Source organism: Melopsittacus undulatus, chromosome Z (genome assembly GCF_012275295.1).
Source record: "Melopsittacus undulatus isolate bMelUnd1 chromosome Z, bMelUnd1.mat.Z, whole genome shotgun sequence".
In the NCBI taxonomy this organism is placed as follows: Eukaryota; Metazoa; Chordata; class Aves; order Psittaciformes; family Psittaculidae; genus Melopsittacus; species Melopsittacus undulatus.
This window is the reverse complement of record NC_047557.1, coordinates 85,918,317-85,944,921: the sequence shown is the minus strand read 5'-3', so window position 1 is coordinate 85,944,921 and position 26,605 is coordinate 85,918,317.

Here is a 26,605-nt window from a genome sequence, read left to right as displayed (position 1 = left end):
ATGTCAGTGGAAGCAATCCAGGTTTGCTTCCATTTTGTGCCCCCCAGGGTGATGTGGTCCAGGATGGCAGGGGAATGGCAGGGAGCTGGCACTGGTGTCCCTGGGGGGTGTTCTTCCCAGGGCCCCACTGTGTTCTCACGGGAGCACAAGGAGGACAGGCTTTGCAAGAAGACTTAGAGACCTGGCCTAGACCATCAGGTCAAGTGGGGCAGCTTTTTAAAGTCAAAATTGCTACCCAGAAAGCCTGGCTCAATACCCAGCTTGCTCTGCTTGAACTTGCTTCACCATTATCTCCCATCAGCATCCACACCGCATTCAGAAATAAGACATTATTTCTGCCTTAACATGGGGCTGGTGTTGTGAGCCTGCTGCATGGCTTTGGAGGGGGACTGGCCTGGGTGGGACAGCTGGGATCAGGCCCTTAACCTTGAGTGCATCAGAGGGGGGACAGGGTCACCATGTGGGGCTGGGGAGTGCACTGGGAATAGAGTCACACCATGAAGCTGGGTATTGCAGTGGGTGCCAGAGGTGACCCTCTGGGGCTGGGGACTGCACTGGAGTGTCCCATAGGCCTCCCAGTAGGTCTTGGAGCTTTCCCTACAGCACTGCTGGTGACTAATCTCCACACATAGAGCGCTGCTCTTCACTCACCCCCTGCTTCCACCTAAGCCCACCCTCTGGCCAATGCCAGCCCTGCCCGGAGTATTTAAGCTCTGCCCCAGGCAAGCCCTTGAGTATTGTTGTTGCTGTCTCGGGTGCTTTATGGTTCTGTTTGTGTGGAGCTTTGTTTATTGTGCTCTCTGCCTTGACACCAAAGACCAAGGAGCTTCTCTAGGTAGAAAAGGCTGTCCCAACACAGGAGGCTGTGCACAGCAGCTGGTGCACCAGGGAGGTTGCTCTGGGTTAGGCTAAGGCTGGGGGAGTGCTCACAGCCATGCAAGAGAGAGTCAAGTCCCTGTTGCAGCTTCTGCAAAATCTTTGCCTCACATGATGTGCCATGTGAAGAGCTGTCCTTAATGCTGTCTTTCTGGTGGTACTGAGGAGCACTAAGCTTGATGAACCTGTAAGTGATTAATCCTTTAACAAGGCACCATTATAAGGGACACCTGGTGCAGGCAGTGCTGTGGAAGGGAGCAGTGGCCTGTATGGAGCATCACTCAGACTCTCCTGCCCATTACCACCAGCTCTGTGTGGCTGGCTACATCTTAGGCTGGTAGTGCAATGTTAGCCTGGGGTGCAGAAGCTTTACTTGTCCTTTCTGTAACATCACTAGGAGCAGCAGGTGCCATCTCCTGCCTGTCAGGTTTTTCCCTTTCCATGCTCAGCATCAAGTATCTTCAAGGTCTTGTTATGTGGAGGTTTTGGTTAAGTGAATATCAACAAGGATGGCTGATGCTGCTTTTGCACACATAAGTAGGAGTGGATTGAGTACCACACAGTTTGCCACCTAACAAAGTACAGATGACACAGTGTCATTCTTGCTCTTCCTCTCAGGGTCAGGGGATCAAAATAATGGTAGATCTCATGATTGCAAAAGAAGGAATTCAAGTGGAATTGAGTTGTCAATCCAAAAGTCTGTGTCAAGTAGCGAAGGCTAATACAGTGTGTCCTTGGTAATATGGTCCACTTATCTTAAACAAGGTATTTGGTATAACAGAGTTAGTTAATCCTCAGATGAGGGAGGCAAAGGCAGGGAGCTGCAGGTGAGCTATGGAGATCAAAATCACTGGCACTGAGCTCTCAAGTGCTCAGGAACGAGCCTGGAGACAGCAAGTGGTAGAAGTGTTGATGTGCAGACATCTGTATGATTCCAGGCTGTTTAGGAGGAGTATAGGCTTCCCAGTGAAAAATCATGGTGGGTAAGTCCCCAAATCTCTGAGGAAAGGTGGTGTCCATAACTACTGGATATGTATGTCCTTGTAATGAATACTGGCAGAATACAGAGGGAAACATGAAGAAAATCTATTTTGAGGCAAAATTAGCAACTCTTTGTATTTCCATCATGTGAAATAAGTCTAGAATTCTAACAATATGTATGATGCTTTCTATAAAATCCCATTTTAATCAGTGATGACAGTTTGACATTTTTCCAGCTGCTCGGAAGCACTAGACAGTCAAGTATCTCAGTAGGGCATGGGTTGGCATGCTGGGATGTATGTAAGCTTTAACTTTCCTCCCACTCACTTACTTACAATGGTATTCGATGAACAGGAGGGGTAAAAAATGGCTTTTTGCAGGCTTCACACTAGCTTGTGCTATCTGTGTTTTTAGTCTTGCCTTGTAGAAGTAAAATCTTCACTTTGAAAGTGTATCCAGATGCTGCCAGCTAATATTATCATTCTTCGTAGCAAGTAAGGATTTTATTTATAAAGTGTCCTGGCCTTTGCTGAGCAATTCATGGTTCTGCACACTTGAGGGACATATAAATAGCAATTAAAACACAGTTTAGTGTAATGCTTAGGCTCTTAAAGAAAGTGACATCAATTTAAAGGAAGGGATAATGTGCTGGGCTGGACATCAATCAAAAGGAGGAAAAAAAATGTTGTCTAAAGCAGCACTTAAATGATGGGATAAAGCACCTGTGAGAACAGGCTCCACAACATGGGTTTTGCAGATAAAAGATACCTGGATGAAGATGCTGTGCTTGATGAGAACACCCATCTCACAAGTGCCTGCTCCAGAGCCTGTTAGAGGCAACTTAGCTTCTATAAAGTACTGTTGCAAGGGTGGTGGTATAGCTGATTTCCCTTAGAGAGAGGTCTTTGGAAGTGAAGGAACAGATGTAGTCTGCAGTAAAAGGAAGATAATTTGTTTTAATTTTTAACTTGTAATTTTTTAATTTTTTAGCCTCTCATACTAATCCTCATTAGATTTCGTATCCTAACCTATATTAATCTACCTTAGATATGTCCACATCTTTGGCCACCATTGCTGTTCTTTTGTCACCACCTCCTCTTTCTTACTGTGTTTATCTTCTCAGTGTCATTCTGAAGCAGGAAAACACTGAAAATCCCTTTTTATAAATGGAAATCTGACCTAAAGTGTGCCCACAGTCCCAGTGTTCAAAGTCTTGCAGTGTATGGCATTTCCACATACCTCCCAAAGTCTCCAAGTCCCAAGTCTTCATCTTTGCTGCAAACTTTATATCATGTGCATGATTATTTCTGTTGCACTCTGCTCAGTCCCTCTGCCTTACAGTTCCTTTCATCTCTTGTTTGTTTTGTTCCCTCCTTTCTGTTTCCCGGTGAAGACCAGTCCACTCTCCAGTGCACAGATATTTTGTTTAGTTTGTAGTTTCTGTGGAGCAAGACACAAAATCTTAGCTCACAGCCTGCTGTGTACTTGTACAGCATCTTGTTAGCTGTATAAACAATGACAGTAAATTAGATCCAGATTATCAATATTGTAGTAGCACAAAGGTTAGCACATAAAATCAATGCTGGGGACCTAACCTGCATGCATAGTTACTGCAATTATGCATAGGGCTAATTGTTTTGTGGATTGGTAGGGACATTTAACTTGACATGCACTTGCACAACTAGTTAGTGTTCCCATAGTTCTAAGAACAAATGGCTTGTACAATCTGTATGGCACTGAGGGTGTTGAAACTGGACTCTCAATCAGAAGCTGTTCATTTATTTTTAGTTACAGAACTGTGCTGCTGGACTGTTTGGGAAAAACCTAAGTGTTGTTTGAAGAGTATTAAAAACTCACTTCTCCACATATGATCTTCCAGTTCCAGATAGGTGATTTCATATATTAATGATAGCACTAAGATATATTAGTGCTAGCACTATGCTTTTATGAAAAATATGCATTAAATTGAGGAAATAGCTATAAATAAGTGCAGAATTTGCACCTGCAGATGAAAAGTCTGTTTGAGAAATCAGGACTATATTTGTTGTCTTTGCTTATTTCTGTACCCAGTGCATTTTTAAAACTAGTTTTACGTAGCAGAATGCATGAAAAAAAACCCAGACACTGAGATCAAGGAGTTAGATCAGAATGTTGATGACTTATTTACAAATGTTTTCTCAGCCACCTTGCTTTTCTTTAATTTCTACAGGATATCCTTTTCCTTCAAAGTCTCCAGAAATTACAAGTCAGGCTGCTTTTTTGGGGGGCTATTTGTAAGGAGACTGACAAGATGAATTAGTCAAATAATTGCTGTTAAAATTATACAGTAATTGCTGTTTTAAGGTGTTTAGTCTGGAAAAATTGTTCACTGTAAAGGGACAATCATTCTCAAATATATAAAATTTTTATACATTTTTATCTCTGTTCAGACTGCTTATCTAAACTTTCCACCTCTCCCCTGCCCCCCAATCCAGATTATGGATCTTCATGGTGTAGAGGGAAAAAAAGCTCAAATATTTTACTTGAAAATACTTATTCTGGTGATAATTATTAAATATTTAGTTCCTTTGACTTTAGATGAACCATTAACCATGTCCCCAGCTTGTAAATCCAGTTGCTAATGAGAACCTGTATAAGCAGTGAACTCGGACAGAAACTTTGGTGTATGTCTCTGTTTTTTTCCAGTGAGGCTGCAGCAGTGCTTGTAGTAGGAGAATCCCCAGGGCTCTGAAGATGATTAATGATACCAAAGCTTTCCCTATTGTGTTAGAGGGTAGGAAGGAAGGAAGAGTACTCTAAAAAGAGAGTGCATAGAATTTCTGAGTATTGAGGTTCAGTTTAACTCCTTAAAATGGTTATAAAATTTCTTCCAGTTATACGAGGAAGATGACGTCTACTTTCTTTACCTTCATAAAATCTGCCTACTGGCAGCATTAGCAGATTTCTACACCAAGTACGTGCAGAGGGAAACTGATGCACTGAGATGTAGCAACACTTTTGGATGAGTTGGGCTGCTTGCAATGTAACAAACAGTTAGGCACGCCCACAATCCACTTAGGTTTAGCTTTTTGAAATGTGTTAGAGATTTCTGCTAATGGGTTTTCCCTGTGGGCAGCATTACCAACCTGATTATACAGGTTTTAAGAGACTCTCCTAGGAAGACTCTTTTTCATCATAAGTTTTGACATTGACCTACTAAACTGGTTAATTTAGCATTTTATTTTCTAAGAATGAAAAAGAAAATTGAATATATCACGCGGGATTATAGTAACGCTGTTCTTTATAGGAAACCTGTCATGTCCGGGGGCCAGATAGTGCTTCTGAGACCTGTGCATCTGCATGAAGATCTCAACGTCTGCTTTCAGAACAGCAATGGAAATGCTTTGGTTGTGATAACAACCCCAGTTAATTTCTGTGGAAGTTTCTATCGTATGTGCTTTTGACTACATTTTGGAGATGAAGCTGAGAGGTGTATAACATTCATCTTCCTACCAGAAAGGTCTCAATGAAAAGGTGATAAATTTCAAGCCATGTTATTTTTTGTAGGGGCTTTCTATCTCAACAAAAGCAGGGAGATCATGGCAAAGATGGCTCTAGTGGGCTATGGCAATGTGGGATCTCTGAAGGGAGAGCTTTGGCCTTCCAAAATCTTGAAGCTCCTCCAAGATTAGGAGCAACTTTCTGAACAGAGGTAGAGAGCAAACCTTTGTCTTTTCCCTCTATGACACATTGCAAGAGAAACTTTGTGAAGAAATTTTGGTGGAGACTGCATCACAGAAAGCCCCCTCCTAAAGCTAACTGGGAAGATGAGGCAATTTAGCCCTAGTAGTTTAATTGCTGTGTTCCCTTAATAGCAATTGTTCTTTTCCATTATGGGGTACCAAACACAACCTAATTATTAGCTGGATGAAAAACAGGGGTGCTTTGTTTTACTATGACACAGGAGATGGCATTAAACTAAAAAATATACTGAGAATTTTTGAACTGCTTTAACAGCAGGTAATTTTTCTCAAAATATTTCCTCTAAAAAAAATTTCAAATGCTGTAGTACTTGGCCAGCTCTCCCACTAATATGCTGTGGCTTAAAATAGTTGATTTGCCCACTCCAACTCTCCAGCTTTACATATTTGGGCACAGTTCTTCTTGTCAATCTATGAAAAACAGTATTTTGTAAAAATGTCATTTAGTATGTGCTTTGAGCTTTAGAGTATAATTTTTGAAGTTTTACTTGCAAGGAATCCTTTCGGTAGTCAGTGCATTACTGCATTTACTGATAGTTGCTAATTTGTTACTATTATTGGGTATGGAGTGAGAAGTGTATTACTAACCCTCTAGCTGATCCCAGAGAAAAATGGCTTGTTGGGATTGTGATATTTGATAGTTTCCTTCCTCTTAGTCCCTTCATCTTTCTATGTTCTTCTCTTTTCCCTACTTGACTTTACACTCTCGAGTGTCCAGAGCTGGAGGATGTCCAAGCACAGCAGCACACTGTGAGGCAGTGTGACAATTCAGTGGTCAACCAGGGAAGGAGGGGGAAATATCTCCAAAGAGCAACCAGAAAAATAAGAATGATGTGATGTTCATTCTGAGTGCATATGTTCACATATGACCATATATCTGAGTGCATTATTGGTGCATGTGTGGAAAATACAGTGTGCATGGCATCTTGCTCTTCAGTAATCTTCTAAAAATAGCCTGGAAAAAAAAAATACTTAGCATTTCTGTGATGCCTGTTATAATGTCTCAGAGCACTTCTCCAATGTGTCTCAAAGTAGGATTCAAGCAGGAGCAGCTGAGCTGAGTTTTTTCCCCTACTTTGGAGTTTACATTAGTACCACTTACCAGAGCTGCTGCTGATAATTGAACCCCACATGTGGCCAGGTCCTTCGTTTTGCAGCATTCTCTGCCTCAAATGTAGGGTTAAGATTTCTTCCTGTGCTCTGACCCCGTTATGGTAGGTAAACAGGCTGGAGCAGCATAAAAGGGCTGGAAGCCCCGTTTCTGGCTGGGGGAGAATTCCCTCGACTCAAGCCCTGCAGAAGACAGCAATAAGGCACCGCACAGACTCTCCCCCAGATGTCTGGTACCTTTGGTATGCAAATAAGGGGGACCCTGATAGGCGGCCAGCATGGCTCCTTTTAAGTCCTCCTTTAGTTCCTGCTGTGTGTCTTTCCCTTCTTACTGCAGAGAGAACGCTCTAGTTTTGTTATGTTTGAATTACACTATCATTTATATTAGGACAGATCAAAAAGTAACACCCAAACTATTTTCAGTTCACATAGCTATATAAGCAACTTCCTCATAATTTAAATATTTAATTAAAATGTACATATGCCCTCAACAAAAGCAAAATTTTCTGTAGCATTGCTTCAGAGATTTCTCAGTTCCTTACTATATAAAGCAGTTTCAATCCCACCTTTAAAAAAATCCACAAAATTCTTGAAATAAATAAATATTCCACTAGCATAATTTATAAATTACTTTGGTTAAAAATGTTAAATTGCCAAAAAATCTGTTTGTAACTAGCCTGGTTCTTCTTTTTTTATAAAAAAAGAAGAAGAGAATGTTGAAACAGCTGAGGTTGGTTTGGTTGAGCGTTAATGTTTGGGTAAGAAGCCTCCAAAGAAAAACTGAAGTGCTGAATGAACACCACTCTATGGTAATTAGTGAGTCGTATTTTTCCTTTAGAGTCAGTTTCTGAATCAGTGTAATAGCTAGTGATGGAACTGGGAGGGACACCAGATGGAGAAGATAACTTTCTCAGTGAGATGTAATTTTCAGATTGTGGCTGTTTCACTTCTAGTAGAAGGAAGGCAAGTTTTGTTGTGTCAACCAGAGTTTCAGTGATTAGTTTAAGTTGCAGCTACTTTTATTTTTTTCCCCTTGTTTTTTTTTACGTCCTTTACTCATAAATGGTTTGTGCTGCCATATCAAATTGTTGCTGTCTTCCATGTTTGAGATAAAATTTCACCAAACACTGAATTCAGTTCTCAGGTTTATACAGTTCTGTCTGTAAAGTCTGCAGAGGACTTTAGGATCTCTGAATAGATGTTGGTCATTATATTGAACTTTGAAAAGTATTTTCCTGCACATAGACTAGTTTTCTTCAAAAATCTGTGAAATATTTCACATCCCAACTATTGGTGTATACTCTTAAAGTCAGCATGTATATAAAGAGATAAAAGGTAAGACTTTGGTTTATTTAGTTGTTTGGCTTCCACTACAAACACATATGTGGTATCAGACCTGATACAGCAGATGTAGAAAATGATAAAGCAGTTGAAGTTCTTCTTCTCCTCTTACAGCAATTGCTTGGACATGTTTAAGGTCTGATGAAGTGTGGGACTCATTGTAGGTTAATTTTTTTCACTTAATTCACCTTGGAAGAAATTAGTATTATATCTGTGATATAAAAAAGATGATGGTCTTGGTCAAGATGTTGTGAACGTTGAAAATCACTCCAGTGTGCGGTTCTTTGGCTTCTAATATGAGAAGCTCAGGATCATAGAGGATGAGACTCTCAATAGTCATTGAGACTACTATGTTCCGTAGTCATAACTGTGACTAAAGGTTCAGACTAAAATATAATTGGGGGAATTTTTCTTCAATCTTGATATTTTTCCTTCTGTTTTGATAGTTTCAGTTTCTTGCTGTTTCAAAAACAACTTGCCCTTTAAATGATATATAAGTGGAACTGGTTCTCAAGACAAATTTGCTTTTTTTTTTCAGAAATACGAGATGGCTGTGGCAGTCACCAAATTTCAAAATGTGATGTGTTTCATTTCAGAATGGCTTCAGGAATGATGCAAATGTGTAATAAGTCAATGATTTAACCAGTGAAAGACCTGTGAATGTCTTTCTCTGTTCCTTCCCAAAACTGCCAGTCAACTAAAGGCTCAACATTTTTTGCACAGAAAAATTTGGTTTTTGAGAGGAATTTTTTTTTTATTAACTAGAAATTTAAACAGAACTTTATTTAAAATGTTTTGATCTTCAGTGAAAATCTGAGCATCCAATCATAACCTTTTGTGAAATACGAGTGTTTACAAATTGACTGTACAGTGGGAAATTGCAGCAGAATACAAGTATCATCTTCTGAGTCTTCTTTTCCCAGAGCTTGCTTCATGAACAGCTTCGAAACAGGGAAGACTCAGGCCAGCCCAGTGTGGCAATTTTGAGGCTTCATTGGCCTTACAGTGATGATAGAGAGTGGCTTTACGATGAAGTTAACCACTTCTGCAACACCATGGAACACATCTGAGTTTGTTCTGTGGATCTGTGTGAGTCTTTCTAGAGCACTGCTTGCAGGTTCCTATCTAGAAAGCCCTTGATATTGTGTGGTGCTGTTTTTGAATAGGGCCCTACTTTAGCAAAATACCAATACTCTGGGTTAAAGATGGCCATGGTTTGAAATCAAAATCATAGGATCATAAAATTATTTAAAATTAAAGAAATCATTACTTTAAATGGAATTAGCTAATTTAAGAAGATATAGTATGTGTGGGTTCTGGGGGGATGTCAGGCTTTGTTTTTTCATAGAGTGTGACCACTGACAGAACTGGTTCTCTGGAGCAGAGCACTGAAGACCTGTGGATATTGGAGAGGTCAGTTTTTCTCCAGAATGTTCTCCTTATGGCTGTGACAGCTTCTCACCATTTTTAGGGTTATGTCTTTATTGCTGTTCCTTGGGAATCTGTATTTACTCTTGATTTTTTGGAGGTCAGCTAAGATTGTATACTATAGTATGCTAGGCATAGCTTTGGTAGAGTGCTCAAACTGTTGCTTCACTTTTAGGTCCTTTGAGGTGTTTGGGTGTCAGTGGCTTTCAGGGAAAATGTCACATGCTTGAAACTAGGCATATATGCAGCAGTGGGTTAGCTAAGGCTGCAGATCAGATTTTGTGTATTGTGGCTGTAGACTGTTCTTTCCATCTATTAAAGTGATATCCTGTTTTCCCAAGAATATCATATTTAGGGGAAGGCTAGTCAAGAATTCTTTTAAGTAAAAGACCCTTTTTCTGTACTTCACATAATAGCAGTTCAGTGAGATAAAAATAGTACAGAAAACAAATTAAACTTACAAATGAGAGGATATTAGAGTTTGGTCATCTTAAAAGTTAGTGTTGGCCTTTTTTCTGAGAGATTTTTGTTTTTTTTTTTTTTCTTTTATTGATTTTTTTTCTTAATGTTGCCAAGGTTTCTTGCTGTTTTGTTGTTGCTTTCTCATGAAACTCTCCACAATTCTTAAGGGAAATATTCTCATTAAGGTCACAGTGGTAAAAGAAATCTTTATGGCAAGGTTAGGAAGTATTTCTAATGATTTGGAAGTATTTTTTTGAGAAAATTTGTATTTACAGTGGTCATTTAAAACTAAAATAAAACTCAGAGGAATAAGACCCATTCTTTTCCACCAAACCATGCAGAGTTCTGGACTTCAACAGCGAATGATATATGAAACCATTGAAAATACTGTAGAAGAATGGTAAAACCAACTTTCCTAATAGAGAAGAAAGGACTTTTAAAGCCTTGTCTAAATATAAGTTTTACTACTTTTAACTCTGCTGATAATTAATTTGACAAGGGGTAACGGGTTGAAACTTAAACAGCAGAGGTTTAGACTGGATATAAGAAAGAAATTCTTTACTGTGAGGGTGGTGAGGCACTGGAATGGGTTGCCCAGGGAGATTGTGAATGCTCCATCCCTGGCAGTGTTCAAGGCCAGGCTGGATGAAGCCTTGTCTGATACGGTTTAGTGTGAGGTGTGCCTGCCCATGGCAGGGGGGTTGGAACTAGATGATCTTAAGGTCCTTTCCAACCCTGACTATTCTATGATTCTACGATATTTGCCATACACAGGAGTGGAAAAGTACTTACATGGAGCAGCAACTGCCAAATAGCTTTGATGTTCACCCTGCTCCCCTGTGCAGACACTTAAGCTACATTTAGACCAGGAAACTAGAGAATGCTGGGGAGCTTTCCCAAGCACTGGCATGTGGAAAGCCATGCTGGGAAGCTCTCAGGAGGCTTCTCTGTGGGCTTTTGACCACCCACCAGCCACCCTGTGCTGAAGCCCCCTGCCTGTGGCTGAGAGCTCAAGAGGGCTGGGGGTTTGCAAGCATCCAGTTGGCTCTGGTGATGCAGAGACATGAGCTCTTTTGGTCTGTCCAGCTTTACTGTCTTGGAGTATCCCCTAGCACATTCTGTGTTACTGGTAAGGCTACTAGATATAGCCTCAGTGAACATTTGGGAATGCATCTGTATGAAGTGTATGATCTGCTTAGCATAAGCATAAGTTACCTTTCCTCATATGAACAAGCAGTTATTAGTATGGAGTTAATAGTATACCTGAATACTGCAGTTTATTATACAGTCACATTATCATGTAGACCAGCCCTATGTTGTACAAAAGTAGGGCATGTGTACACAGCTGTTACTATATCAACGCTACACCTTGTACCACACAAGGTTACAAATACTTATGCTACAGCAGATGTAACTAGGTGAGCATGCAAATGTCTGAAGCCAGCATTAGATATGAGTTGGGAACAGGACAGTGGAATATACCAGTGATCACTGCAAAATAGACTTACCATCTAAAAGTCCAGCAGATCTGCGGTGACCCACTGTTGTATTAGTTTTGGGTTTTTTTTTTCAAGTATTCAAAGCATCACTTAGTACATTATTTAAGGACCTTTTTTTTTTTTCTTTCCCCCCTGGCCAAATTAATTTGTATTCACAGAGCAGCTTTTCTATTGGAGACTGAAGTTCAGGACAGCACAGTTTTTTTTTCTCAATATGTGCTATAAGTTAAGGTGCCTGTTAGAACTTTTTTGCTCACTTTCTCCTGGTTCCCACCTACTGAATGGCACTAAAGTTCTCTTTATGTGACTTCCTTGTATAATGAGCTGGTGAGGTATCCAAGGAAGCAGAAATGAGATGTCATGGCTGTGTAACCATCCAATTCCAAAAGTGTTCAAACCACAGCTTGTGACTGTCGCTCAAAGGCTGAGAGCCTACATGTTTTAATAGTGAGATTCTTGAAAGATTTATAGCTAAAATCCAAATAAGTGGTGTGTAGATGTGTTCATGTGTGGACACAACGATATAGGTATGAGGTTTCAAAACTGTAGGTCCATCTAAAGCCAATTAGTCATCTTATAAGTGCTTATAAAGAAGGGAGGGAATAGCAAATGTACACAGTCCCCTTCACCTGAAGCTCTCAGATCACTTTATAAACATGACTGATCATACTTCTTCACATCCTTGTAAAGTTGGTACAAGAAGCATGATTCTATTCAACAGATTGGGTGATTCTGTTCAATAGATGGATGATTCTCCCTAGCTGGGTGTGACAGAACTGAAGCTAGAGCTGTGGCACAGTAACTGTAAAGACGTGGTGCTCCTTGCTGCATACTATACTTAAGGAGCAGCATGCTTTTCCAGTACAAACCTACCTGTGGCTGAACAGGCTCTTTAGAAGCTTTCTAAGAAAGAATGAAAAGAAAATAAAAACGTGAAGTTGCTGTAATACAGATTTATCTTGAGCAAGCTACATAGATACTGATTGTAGGTTTTTTAAAGCTTCATGTTAAAAAATGGTGACAAAATATTGTTCAGAATCTCTGAATACATTTTCAGTATTTACAATATTTCCTATTGACATAACTTTGACTATATCTTGGTAATTATTGGGGTTTACAAGTCATCAGTGTTGATTCTGTCTGTGTGTTAGAACAGACTTCATATACACATAAGTGTGGGAAGAAAGTATTCTCTAGACATTGCTGTATCAATGAGATTTAGTGTTTTCAAATTTAGGTTTAGGTCAAGAGTGTCAGAAGATGGTAAAAATAAATTTGACTTGAAGACTGTATGACATCATTGCAAGATTATTAAAAAAAATATTTTCATCCTGAAAACACTGTTTAACTTTTGGCTGATTCACAGACTTACACTGAAAAGAACATTTCCCAGAAAATGTAGTGATTCAGGGGAATGACTATTTGCAACTGTCATTTTGAATTTTCTCTTCTATGAAGCAAAGCTATTAATGTTTTTAGCTCCCACTTTTTCCTTACTTCTGCAGACCAAGGTGCAAGGTTTAAGCAGTATACATGGATTCATTATCCTGGTATGATGGCAGAGCTGTAAAAAAAAAAAACCCAAACAAATTTTTTTTCTCTCTGAGAATGTTATCGCGCAAGAACCAACATGATTCTGGGCCAAAGGAAAGGAAGAAAGAGATCTATAATATCTTTGACATTTGAATTTCTCTGAGATTTTTTTAAACTCTAAAATCCTGTTTGCGGATGAAACTTATTTTCTTGACTTTAGCAGTCTTACATCTTACCTCAAACGTAATCAGAAGTGTTTCTATTTAACTGTCATTGTGGAAATTTATATTTATCCTTCAGTATTGATGGCATATATATATTTTTTCAGTAACTGCAGCAGAGCCTGCCTGGAATCTGACAATTGGCTGGGAAGCTTTGAATTTCTTATGTTTTGACTGGCAGTAAAGGCTTTATCATCTGAATTTAGTTCTGTTGATAAGATGTGGCCTGTCTTAGGTTTTATCCCTGCAAATCTCAGTGGTTCTGCTATGCCAGCTCTCCTTGCCTCTGTGCAGGAGTGACTTTAAGGCATGCACTAGCTAGCTGGCATTGGTATGGGGGGATTTTTCCTGAAGAGATAGGCAGATCTGTACAGTTGGTGTTGGTTGAGATCTGAGTTTTCTAATCCAAAATCTGAAGCAACAAGGAGAGTTCCCACTTAGTTTGATGAGGTTGAGATCAAATGTTGATGATTCAACTCATCATCGTAGTCACTGTGTCAGTCTGGTGGTAGTGGTGCTTAGCCTTCTTCCTCTGTCCTTCCTTAGTGGAGCAAAGTAGTGTGTAGGAACAGCAGCACTTGTATTTATTTAGACACTTGAATCCACAGCAAGGTTGAATACTTGCAAGTTTGTAAACTGCAGGTGTAATAACAGATCAGCATTTTACCAGGTTGGATGGAATCCTGGCTGAAAAGCAGATAATCTCTGTATGGCAAGAAATATGGGCTGCTTTCAGTGACCACCTGGTTGGCTTCTGCTGTTGTCTGACATGTTGCCCAGCAGTGAATATAGTGACTGATGGCTCTGTGAAGGATCTTGGCAGTACAGCTTCTCCTCTGCATCGTGATGTTATTTTGCTGCTGATTGTCTGAATTTACGCTTGCTATTTAGGATGGTAAACAAACGTTTGATTGGTAATTGCCAAATTCCGCTCCCCTAGAATGGACTCTGTCTTCTCTTTGGATCCAGAGACCTCTAATACAGATGCTTTTCTCTTGACGGTTACAATATTGCTTGGAATTTGGATTTAGAGCTACATCTGTAGGGAGAAGCTTTCTTGGTAAGGATTTATTCAGTCTGTCAATGCACATGCTGGGAAGCTGCCTCTAGAGCAGTCACTTGTTAAAAAGCATGCCCCAAAGTGACTTTGTATTCTTTTTGGTTAAATTACCAGATGACTGTCTGGGCAGGATAAGCGTTTGCTTTTACCTCAGAAGAGTCAGAGAACAGCTTTTTAGGTAGTACATGCTGTGTGCTAGCCAAATGTGCCACAGCTGGGCCTGAGGACTATTGTTTGATGACAAGCTGGAGGCTGGCTTAAAAAAAAGAAAAGCGTGATCTTCCACTCAACTTCTTTAAGGAGAGTGGCTTGATTGTGCACCATGGGAAGCAGAATAAAAACAGCTCTTCAGTGTCAACAGAGAGCTTGGTTATGGATGGGATAAGTTAAAGCCTTGTCTGAGACTATTAAATAAGAGACTAATTATAGTTGTGCTTTTGGTAGCTCACTGATTTCATTCTTTGGCTGTAATCTGTGAAGAACATCACAGTCATTAAAACACATTGGTACCCTGCTAATAGTGAAGAATTGCACTCCAATAAAAATATAGTGTTGAAACAATAGAACAATATTTTATCTAGTGTAGTGTCTCACGGGCATTATGGTTGAATGTGTTTGTTTCTCATTTGAAGCACATTCACTGAAATTTGCAAATGCAGATTAGCAAATGGTTACAACAAACTAAAAACATCTATGTCATATGCACTTAATCATGGATTGCTATGTGAGCAGAGCTTGTTCATGGGCATACATCAAAGCTGATATCTATCTATGTTGTAATGTATTCCTCCACATGACCATATCCAATACATGGTACTTATTATTCCATTAGTACTCAAAACACAAACCTTTCCCAATATCCATCTGTGAAGATGCAAATAGCTGCATGCTTTGTTTTATTAAGGATCAGCCATTAGGGGGTCACTGGTTAAAAGTCTGAAGATCATTAGAGGGATTTTAAAAAAATAAACAAACAGCTGTTGTCATATATCTTGAAGTGTTTCTGTTGTACCGATGCAATTTTTGTCTGTGGTGATGATGTTGTCATGGGAACATATGCACAAGGGAATTATATGATGTCAGGAAAAGTGTAAATGATGCAAACATACCTCATTTGAAATGTTAATTATCACCCTTCCCACTACTCTAAAGAACAGTTCAATTTTATTTTATTTCAGATGTAGGGAAAAATATGACACTTTTGTCTCACAATAAGTAGCTTACATTGTTGTACCAAAGTGAGTATGAGTCAGTGAGTTAATCTGCATTGGCAGCATTTGCACTGGGGACCATCTGCAGCCTTGCTTGTCTGAGCATCAGTAATATTCCTCTGTGAATATCTCATCTTGATGGTCAGGGGAAGCAGGCAGCCTCTTTAAAGAGTTCCATAAATGCTTATAATTGCTGCATTAAACTTCAGTTTATTATTTTCTCCAGGTGCAGGTATGCGGATGATATGAAACCCCACTGCATTTACATACAAATTGAAGATTTTTATTAATCAGCCTGGTAACAGGAATCAAACAGCAACACTCCATCAGGTCTTTAAATACATTTGGTGACATTTTTACCATGCATTAGCATGATAGGGCAAGCAGAATATAATGTACCAATGATTGCTTTTCCATTGAAAGCATAAACGGTTTCATTTTTCCTGTCATCTCAAATAAGTGTTAAAGAGGGTTTGGAGGCTATTGTGTACTTTCCGTATGCTAGGGACTAACAAACACTGATGGCCACATTAAATAACCATTAGTGGCTCGGCTTAGATCATCGCAACATCCCTCCTCTTCAGAATTTATTCTTTGATTTTAAGTGAAAGCAATCTGTGACTGCTTTCATAAAGTCCTTGGCTCTCTCAATTTTTTTTCCTCAAACAAAATGCATTACAACAGTAATTTTATGACTGTTAAGATAACTGCCGTTAACAAGCACTTAATTAAAATGTACAATAAATAGCAGGCTGCAGTCTTATCTCCTCTCATGAGCTCCCAGCAGCCTGAGACTCCAATGCACAGCCCTGCTGTTCCTCGGCTTGTTTGCAGATTAATTGCTTTTCTGTCTGGCAAAAGCTGCTTCTCCTTCAGCCAGATCGTAAATGACCAGATAGGGACTTTATCAATCAAGCTACTACTTTCTGTGATCACTTCCATTCAACACCTTCTGAATTTCGCATTGAGAGGAACAGAAGTTATAGAGATAGGATTTAACATCTTAGTTTTTGTGTGCTTGGAATTTACGATAGTGCTGTCACCATTTGACACTGTTAATCTTTACATACAATACCCTTGGAGCAAGGCTGGGTTTGTTCCTGAGCTAGAACTATCCCTTGTAAGAATTGTAAAGAATACATACGAAACATAACTGAGAATGCTGTCTGTAGTGCAAGGTTGCATCTCTCCCATAATCTGTATGCACTTGGTGATGTGGCTCAGCATTACTCTATAACCTTGGATTCTGACCGAGTTAGTGGTTTACAGTTATAATAATAGAGAACTTTTATTGTGATTACTTATAATTCATATGGGGCAGTTGTCTGGAAGCCTCAGACATGGATAAAGGCCCTGGTTTGGTAGGTGCTTAATGTGCCTTCAACGCAAACCTAATTATGCTCAAAACAGATTTTGTAAAATCAGAAGTTAGTTTCTCTATTTAGAATTTGCCTATCAGAAAACCTCTAGTGCATACATTTTTTTTTGTTTGCAGATAAATTGTGATTCCTGAATTTAATCTAAACAAGTCTAATCACTGTAGCAATGCTATTCCTTTTACCAAAAGGCTTTACAGAGCAACTACTCCTGCTACTTGCAGAATACACAAGTTACAAATGTAAATATGATACCAGAGTGCAAATGTGCTATAGTCCACTTTTGAAATTGTAATCCTTGAACTGTAGTGGGTATGTTGTTTTCTTGTTACCTGCTCAGAATATAAACAAATATCTAATTTGCTAGGTTTATCTTGCATGCTGAGCAAATGGAATGGCTTCCATTTGGAGTTCTAAACATGCACTATATAATAACTTTGAAAATACACTATATTAACTTTAGTCTGAATACACATGAAGATGCAATGTTACACTTAATTTGTGCAGTGCCGTCAGGGTCATCACTAAGGTCAGTCTTCTTAAGCTAAATCAAAATGCTTGCTCCCCCTCCTTGTACACTATTCACTGAATGCAGCAGCACTATGAGTATTGGGGGAATGGCGGTTGTTGTTTGGGTTTTTTTTTCCATCCATCTCTCAGTCAGAGAGGCAAGAGACTTACCTTGTGGAAAAACTTCTGCCTGAGAGAGCTGAAACGCAGAAGTTCCCTGACAGCAGTGTGTAGGTTTGTGTTAACAGCCTCTAAGGACACTTGGAACATCCTTGCAAAGGGTCTTTTCCCATCTGATCCTGAGTTTTCTGATCAGACCTTTGTTCTTAAAACACATCACCAGGAGCTAATTGTACATGAATGAAAAGGAGAGTAGCCTTTAACAGGCCATAGCAGCCACTCCTGTTGGCAGATGTGCTCTCAGACAGTCCCTGAGCAGATCCGTCAAGAGTCTGGAAGAGTCAGAGTACTGGGGTGAGTGACACACATGTATCAGTGCAAGAAAACCCCCAAAGCAATGGAAGTGTTCTCAAAGCACAGGAACAGAGAAGCTGCTGATAAAGAGTTGCTATAAAACTGCTAAAGGAGAAAATATACAACTGTTTGCAACCCTCTAAGCTATTTGTCATGGTCACTACACTGCTACTGCTTAAGTAAGAAAACAAACAAGCACAAAAGATAAAGACAAGAAATAATCACTGAGCATATCAACAAGAAGAGAATGAAGCCCTGAAGACAGTAAAATTGTGTACATAGGTCAACCAATTTGCACTGTAACCGTGCTGCAGATGAATAGCCCCAGCAAACGTGTATGGATGGACACTTCCAGCTCTAATGTGGTTATGACAGATATGTTATTATCAAAGTATTTACGTGCTCTAGGGTCAGAACAGCATTTACATCTCATACCTGTCACTATTAGGTGGATAGATTCACAGAATATCCCTTTTGAAGGAGGGAGAAACACAACAAACTAGAGTGTTTCGATATTTTTTTATTTAAAGTGGTGTTATTCTTGCAGTTACTCAACACTTATGTTTTCCCATGGTACCTGCATGTTTGAAATTCTGAATTCTTACTGGTTTCCCTCTGCTTTTATGCAGGGTACAGCCATGGTTGATTAATCCAGATCATCTCACTCCACGTGCTATAGCATGTGTGTTTTAATTTTTTATTACTTAAGAATTTATTTGGAAATTATGCTGATTAAAAAAGGTCATATTTCCATCAGTACCTACATTAATTCAACCTTGTAATATTTACTTCACCCACTCAGCTGGGTGGAGTGACTTTTTTATGGATGAGCAGATGTAATAGCTGAGCTGTCAATTTTTATATTATTTCATTAATTTATGCCCCAGAAATGCTTTAATCCCAACCACTCCACTGTGAACATGTGGCAATATTCTTGGGTTCTGTGACATCCTAGCAATTCACAGATAGCTTCACATTCTAAAATGGAGACATTCTCAAATCTGACACAAGCAAATGTGCTATGTGCTGAATATTGTATTTTGACATTGCATTTGGTGTGGTGGTCTTTGCTAGTTCAGCTGGGTGAAGCAGTCTTCACTCGTGCAAATCAGTGTAATTCCATGTATGTGAATGAAACAGTCCAGCAGATGAGGTTTTCTTGTTCTCTTGCAATATTCTCAATTTTAACCCTTGTAATTATTCTTTCTGTCTCTATCATAACATAGAAAAGGTACAATAAAGATTTCTAGTTAATCTAATTTGTTCGATACAATCCCATGGATTTTTTATTACTCTTTAGTGAATATATTAATTCTCAGTTGTGTAAATACCTCGTAACAGTTAAAGTAAGGTGTACTGAAGGACTGGATACTCAAGAAATAAGAATTTTGAAACTTGAGGGAGGAGAAACAATGTGGGACTGTGGCATTAGCACATTGACTAGATACTTTTGTTGCATGGAGAAGTGGGTATTGGGAAATACTGGAGATTCTTTAGGCTTTGTAGTTATCAGTGAACATGTCCTCCTGGAATGTGTATTTTGAAGATGATTTTCACTGTCAAAATAGCTGAAATAGCTATTTCTTAGCTCTATTCTTAAAAAATAAAGAAAGAAAGCTCACATTCTGGATTAGAGCTGTGCTGTAAGTAGTCAGCTTTGTGATGGGTTTTGCTGTAGAGCAATAAACAAATGTGATGTAGCACACTTTGTGAAACCTGGATGCATGGCGTACTTGGTATGGTGATGACAGCTTTTTTGGCTCTACAAGAACAGAACTACATATTGCACAACCTCCAAGTACATATTCCGAGCCCTACTTAGCACTGTTGATGGCATTGTGCAGACCAAAAAGTACTCTTCTTAATGCAGCCAGTGTTGAGATTTTTATTTCCTTAAAAAGAAATCTGGAATACATACCAGATTATACATGTGTGCCTCTAACTTCAGAGAATATGACTGTACTAAGAGACTATGAGTAAAATTAATAGTAGAGGACTTTCTTGTTCTCTTAGAATATTCTCATTTTCATTATCCTAGTGATCTTGGTTCTTTCTGTCTCCATTAATGCATAACAGGGATAACAGGGGTACAATCCAAAGCAAAAATATACATGTGCATTGATTCTTAATGGGCTCGAGATCATGTAATTTGTGGTTGATGGACAACAAATGGTGAACTTGGGTAGACTAATTCTAGCTGAATACTCATTGAAAAAGAAACAAATAAGAATATTTAAATTCACTTAACTATATAACTATTTCACATCTTAACTGATTTTTACCTTAGGAGATTTTGTGAGGATCAGTCACAGATAATAGTGAAGTGGATATTTTAGAGACATTTATGACACAGTTGTATGTAGGAAACATTTTAAAGCTCTTCAAGGGAGTCTGTTTTGCAAAGGCTGGACCAGAAGAGATGTCTAATTCAGAATGTGTTGTTTGTGTTGCCTACAAAGTGAATTCAAGATGTTTGGTGAACCTCTTATCACTGGTGGTTTATCAGGTATAAATCAATTACACTGTACTTTTAAAAGATAGTTTTTCAGTGGAGGATGTAAACATGTTACTTGCTTTGCTGAGTTAAGGTAAATGTTGAATTTGGGCTAGAAATCTGGTTTCCACATATTTTCAGATTTTAGTGATAATTAGTCTTTATAAGGAACCAACACCTTTCCCCTCAAAATGAGCAATGGCAAATTTGGGGTGATGAAGTTATGCATCTTTTTCTGCTTTGGTGGGTTGAAGAGTACTTGCAAAGTGCTAATTTATGAAAGATTTTTGCATTTCATCAGTTCTTTGGATGCTTTTTTCCTTAGTGGAAATCTTCACTGTGGTTTACATTTAATCTATATTCAAATTACTTATTGCAAGAGGTTTTGCTCTTCTACATGACTTATTCCTGCCCTTTGGCTGATCAGTGGTCAGCACTCAGATCTCCAAGAGGCCTAAAACATGTAGAATATGTACAATGCTTTGACATTTGGGGACAATGCTTTGACATTTGGGGAGATCAAATTGAAGAGGTTGGAAGGAGTGTTTTGACTTGCAGGTGAGCTTTTAATGGCCATTTACATTCAGTTGTCATTCATATACAATTGTTAATGATTGTTATCCACCTTAAAAAAAAGACCTGTTTTATGCCTGTTTTGTGCTACTGGTGTCTACTGTGTAGCAACCAAACAAGAGTCATCTCTTAAACATTCTTCTCAGACTATTAGCTTAACTTCCAGTTCTTTCCTTTGTCCTGTGTTTGTGTGTTTCAGAAGTCTGAGATGCTACTCCATAAGTTGATGGGTGGTAATAGAAATCTTATGGCAAGCAGAAAGCCCTGCTAATGTGACATCTGTGAAAGTTTCCACCGACAAAGATTGTTACAGAGGCATGATTTCCAGGTGACAGATACTTAATCATCTTCTAAGGTAAAGAGGGGAAGCACTGGCTTTAATTTCTTTCTGATCTTTTGGGAGTGGACATGCATCCAGCCCAGAAGCTCAAACCTAGAACTCAGGATTTGAGGGAAAGCTTTGAATTGATACCTGAATTTTGCTGTCTTCCTCCATTCAGATTTGAATGAAAAGGGTCTGCCACTGGTGTTTCCAATCTGGCAGATTTTAAGGCCAGATTCAGAACCTGTGCTTGGTGTGAACACTGACTTAAAGACCCAGGTGAATTTTCATCTGAGTAATCAAAGTGATTCACTCTACTCCATTCCTACACATGCTGTGTAGATGAGTTGTCTCCTACTCACAGTAAAGTAAGGTTGGGAGGGTTTTCTTACATGTCTTTTTGCTATAACAGATGCTACCTGATCTGGTATACTTTGATCTGGAAAGCATTAAACCAAAATTCATGTGTTTGCTGTGGACATATATAGGTGGGATGTAGCTATGAATTGGTATTATATGATGGTATTTTTTGTCGTGCATTTTTTTGGTCAGAGAAACAGTGGTTGAAGTAGTTCTAAGCTGTTTGATGTGATATTCTGGGAAATTTGAGTTTGATTAAAACAGTCTGAGGATTATAGTGGGTATTAGTATTAACCAATTACAAAAAGAATCCTGACAAATTACATGTCAATCTCTTCCCAGCTGTGGCTGTTGAAATTCAGATCCAGATGCAAGATTGGAGTCTTGCTATGCTGAAACACAGTGACAAAAACCAATGGTATTCTCTGTCTCTTAGCTAGCAGTTAATTGAGCTCTGTGGCTCAAATATCTTCTCAATGATCAGGAGTTCTTAACTGTTCACATTTTTCATTCCTCCCATCACCTAAGAAGGCTTGTCTATTGTTAAACCAAGCAGCAGTGACTTCCAGGTAAAAATCGGATTAAACAAAGCAAAGTCTTGTTCTGTGAGGTCTGTTTAATTCTCTTGCAAAAGAGGTTTTCTAGTTCAGTTATGGGCAGAAAAACTAGTGTCACTTTGTACAGCATTTCATTCTTAAAAGCAGTGCAATTGGAAATAGTAAAGACCTGGGAGGTCACCTAATAAAGGGTATTCCCAAGCAGAATTTTCCCCTATAGTCTATAGTCTCTAGAGCTTTTTTAAAAAATCCCTCCATTAATAGGGCTCTACTTGTTTCTCTTGGTAAATTTTTGCCTGTGGAAAAGGTTTCACAAGAATTTTTTTCCTATTACATGATAAATCAAAATTCAAGATTCAGTTACCAGTACAGAGATCCTTGGTGAAAAGTTGTGCTCCGTTACAGAAACTCTTGTATACGAAAGATTGTTTCATCTTTCTGAGCACTGTTGCTGCTGTTGGCATGTCTGATGAACAGTTCTTTTCTCAGTGGGCCTGATTAGAAGTCGCTTGAATTTAGCATCTGTTTTCCTGCAGCACTGAGCTGCTTGGGGCAGAGCAGAACAAACCCCTGTTTTTTAGATTTGCTGTGAGAAGTAATCTCTCTCTTCTTCCAGCCACAAACTGCAGGCCCAGGCTGCCTGCAGAGGTGGGTGCAGGGTGGACAGACTCACACTTGGCTTCAGGGGAACAGCATCAGGCCCTGAGTGGTGCCTCCCCCTGTCACTTACTGTTGTCTTTTCTGTTGATCGTTTATTTTTGTTCTAGTATCAGTTGTCCTTAACAAGTTTCCTTCAATCCAGGGCCAAGCCTAGGACTGAGTATTAGAAGATGCAGATTTTGTAATTCATCGGGATTTGGTATTCAGAAGTATCTCCTATACAAAAGAAAAAAAGATCAGTAAGAATATAATAGAGAGGCAAGAGGCTACAGAAACTTAGAAACAGATCTGCAGGCTAAGCATTTGGCAATTGGCTCGTATTGGCATTTCTTTGAAATGAATTTGAGCTACTAAGCTCCTGGGTTCACTTCTGTTCATAGCTGGTGTAAGTACAGAGGACTGTAAATGAAACCACTGGAGTTATCCTGAGTTTAGATTAATGTTAAACATCCTGGGTAGTGCATCTATTTAAATAATTTATTACATGATTCCTTTGTGAAAAGAAATCCAGTTATTTCTCCCCCCAAAAAAAGTTATTTCGTTGTGTTCTTCTACTAATAGTTTTATCTTTCTCTTTTCTCTGTCATTTATATTTTTAAAACTTCTCAAACCCCTATTGTGTGCTTCAAAGGTGTAGCCAGATTTTCAAATTTGTGAAAATTATTCCACTTTATTATCTACCTACCATCAAAGGGCAGACCCTCTGGTAGCTGATGTTGCCTGCCTTGTGAGTGCTCAGGGTCATGATTAGAGAGGAGCTGTACTGTCTCTACCCGTGTCTCAGTATCCCATTTCAGGTATCAGGTGTACATTCACCTCTGGAAATGGGTTTCCATTCATGTTGGATCAGATCCTGGCCTGACTGCTTGAGTTCATTCTGACAGATGTTTTCTTCAAGAGTCCGTCACCAGCAGTACTCAGAGACCAGCCACCCCAAAATCCATTTTGCCTTTGATTTAACAGAAGCTAAAGAAAATGCTAAAGCATCAGACACTTTATACATGTTTTCATTGGGTTTTTTTGCTTTTTTTTGTTTTAGTATTTGTGGTTTTGTTTTTTCTTTTTCTTGTTTGTTTGTTTTAAGGACTGGCCACTTCTTCCTCTGTGGTGATCCAGTCAGGCCTTTGTTGAGCTTTTAGGGTGTTACAGATCTCAGACTACCACTCCTTAAAGAGTTACTCCTGTTAAAGGGAAGCATTCTCATTTAGCTGCTTGGGTTCCTTCTAATCACTCTGCAGAGAAGTGAGTTATCTTGCCTCATTTGTTACTGTTCTGTTCAGTTTTACAAAGACCCTTCATTTAAGGTAAACCTAAACTATAAGTATCCCAATAAACATGTCAATATTCAATGTTCTTTAACAGTTACAGGATAAAGCCAAGGCATTATACTGACTGCTTCTGAAAAAGCAGACCAGAACATGAGCTGATATTTCCAAATCAGTAGCTGTTTCTGAAAAATCAGTTGCATATTTCCAGCTTCTTTTTAACCTTGCTGAGTGTTAAATATTAGTCTCTTTCCAAGACAGTCTGTCAGAAGTAGACAAGTATCTTTGTATAGCTATCTCCTCAGGGAGCAATCACCATACCTTTGAAAAACTTGGCAAAGTGAGTGTTAACATTAAATGCTGGGCATTATAGATGGTGTCAAGAAGAGCATAGGACTGAATTCCGCACCTGGGATATAGAAGATTCTGCAAGATGCCAAAGGGAGGAAAGACAGCAAACCAACAGAGGAATAAAATCAATCAGGTGCAGGAGGAGGAGCAATGGTAATGAATGAAAATAGCACAGGCCCTGGTTGTGAAGGTGATTGTGACAAGAGATAGCTTACTTTTTATTCCAGGAGGACCTGTAAAAAGCAGCTATGCATGAACATCACTAAAAGACCCGCTCTAAGTCTTAATCTGATCCCATGGTCCATGTGCCTATAATTAAAATCAGAAGCAAGATCTGTGGTTCTGTGTGGAGAATACGTAAACCTGGTGTGCTAAGTTTGTATCCTGTATCTTCTATGGTGAATAGGGTAATATTCTTCCTATAATTTGTTATTTATAGTTTGGATTAAGAATAATACACTTTCTAAAGTTTTGCTGTTTTAAAAACAAGAATCACAAGGCATCAAAGAGCTTCAGATTACGAGATTCTGTAGAAAAGCTTTGTCTACTTGGTGTTTTACACAGACCAATATAGCTTTCCTTGTGGATTTAAAACAACCACCTCTGATGCAAAGTCAATGAAATGACCAAGGTTTTCCCTGTAGTTCCTCTTCCCTTTTGCTATGTCTCATACGTAAAGATCATCAGACTTAAGGTTATTAATTGCTTCTCAATTAGTTTGAAATCCTCTGGATTCAGAGCTCGTTCTTTTTTAATGCTTAGCTTTCTTTTTCTAATCTTCTAGCACTACAAGAAGTGTGGGCTTGGGGGCTTTACTCAAAGTTAAATTAAAATCTTGTCTTTTTGTTGTGGGCTGTGTTCTGTGCATGAGCTCTCATTGAATGTACGTCTGTAGCATTCTGTGAGAGGGTGCCCGGCACCTGCTGTGTGTCGGTAACTTTATACAGGGGTGCGGGCTGTATCATGTATCCCAGCTGGTATTTCAGCCTCCTCTTAATGTCTGAAAAGTTTTAATTGGACAAAAAGCCAATTCCAAGTTCGACAATTTCAGTTTACTGGAGTTGATGCTGAACATAGAGCAAAGGGCACACTGGGCTTTGTGTCTGTGTATATTCAACAAATGAGCAACATATTTTCATAGGTTAAAAATGGACATTTTCCACATCCTCAGATACAAAATAGGTAAAATATGTGTGCTAACCTCGAACCTCTTCAGCTTGTCTCCTATTTCTGTGCAGAGGAAGAGCTGTCCATGTTACTGAAGGCTTCCAGGACATTGGCGTGGTGTGGACTGATGTAGGTACATTTTTGTTTAAAAAAGAAGCCTATCTCTCAATGTGTTAAAACTGCACCTTATCCTGTGTTCTCACTCAGATGAAGGAACTGGAGTTCAGCTGGCACTGGACTCACTATTTTGGCTGATAAGGTTTAGTGTAAACAAAAGCAGGTCTGTGAATTATCTGGCAAGAGAATCAGTTAGGGGTGCTGTCTTCCTATAGCCTTAATCTCGTTGGCCTAAATGATTTATAAACTGGCAACATGATAAATGTTGTTTTAAGTGGACAAATCACATAGAAGAGGTGTAACTTTCTGTCAGTATGTAACATGACCACCTTTCTTAGGGGAAGAATAACAATCACAAAGAACAGTAAGGGTAACAGGATCACAAGTAGGCATATTCTTTCTCTACAGCATAAATCATTACAAGGGTACTTCTTTCTTCTTTGCTTGTCCTTCTTTGTCCTTTCCTTCCCACCGCACCTCCCCACCCCCCTTTTTTTGGTGGTATATTCTAGCACCTCCACATCATTTTGGAAAGCTAAACCCTCCACTTGATTTGTGCTGCAGTTTCTTCATAAATCTATGAAACTTGTCTCCATCAAGCTGTATTTTCCATTAAAATATGGTTCCCAGGTGATTTCCAATACTATGAAAAACATGTAGCCATAAGTCTTTCACTGACTGTTTATTATCTGTTTAAGTGCTCCTGAGGATTTTGACAGGTAGGACTTGTATCAATGTAACATAATAAAAGTGGATGTCTTCAGCATAACAGGGATAGCTGGCCTTTCATTTCTGTTTGCCAGTGCTGTATTTGTTTTCTATATTTGAGGTATTTTTAAATGTGAAACTTTGAGTCTACTCCAAGTCAGGTCAGTTTAAACTCTATGTTTTCTTTGCTATGAAGTTGAAAAAAACTC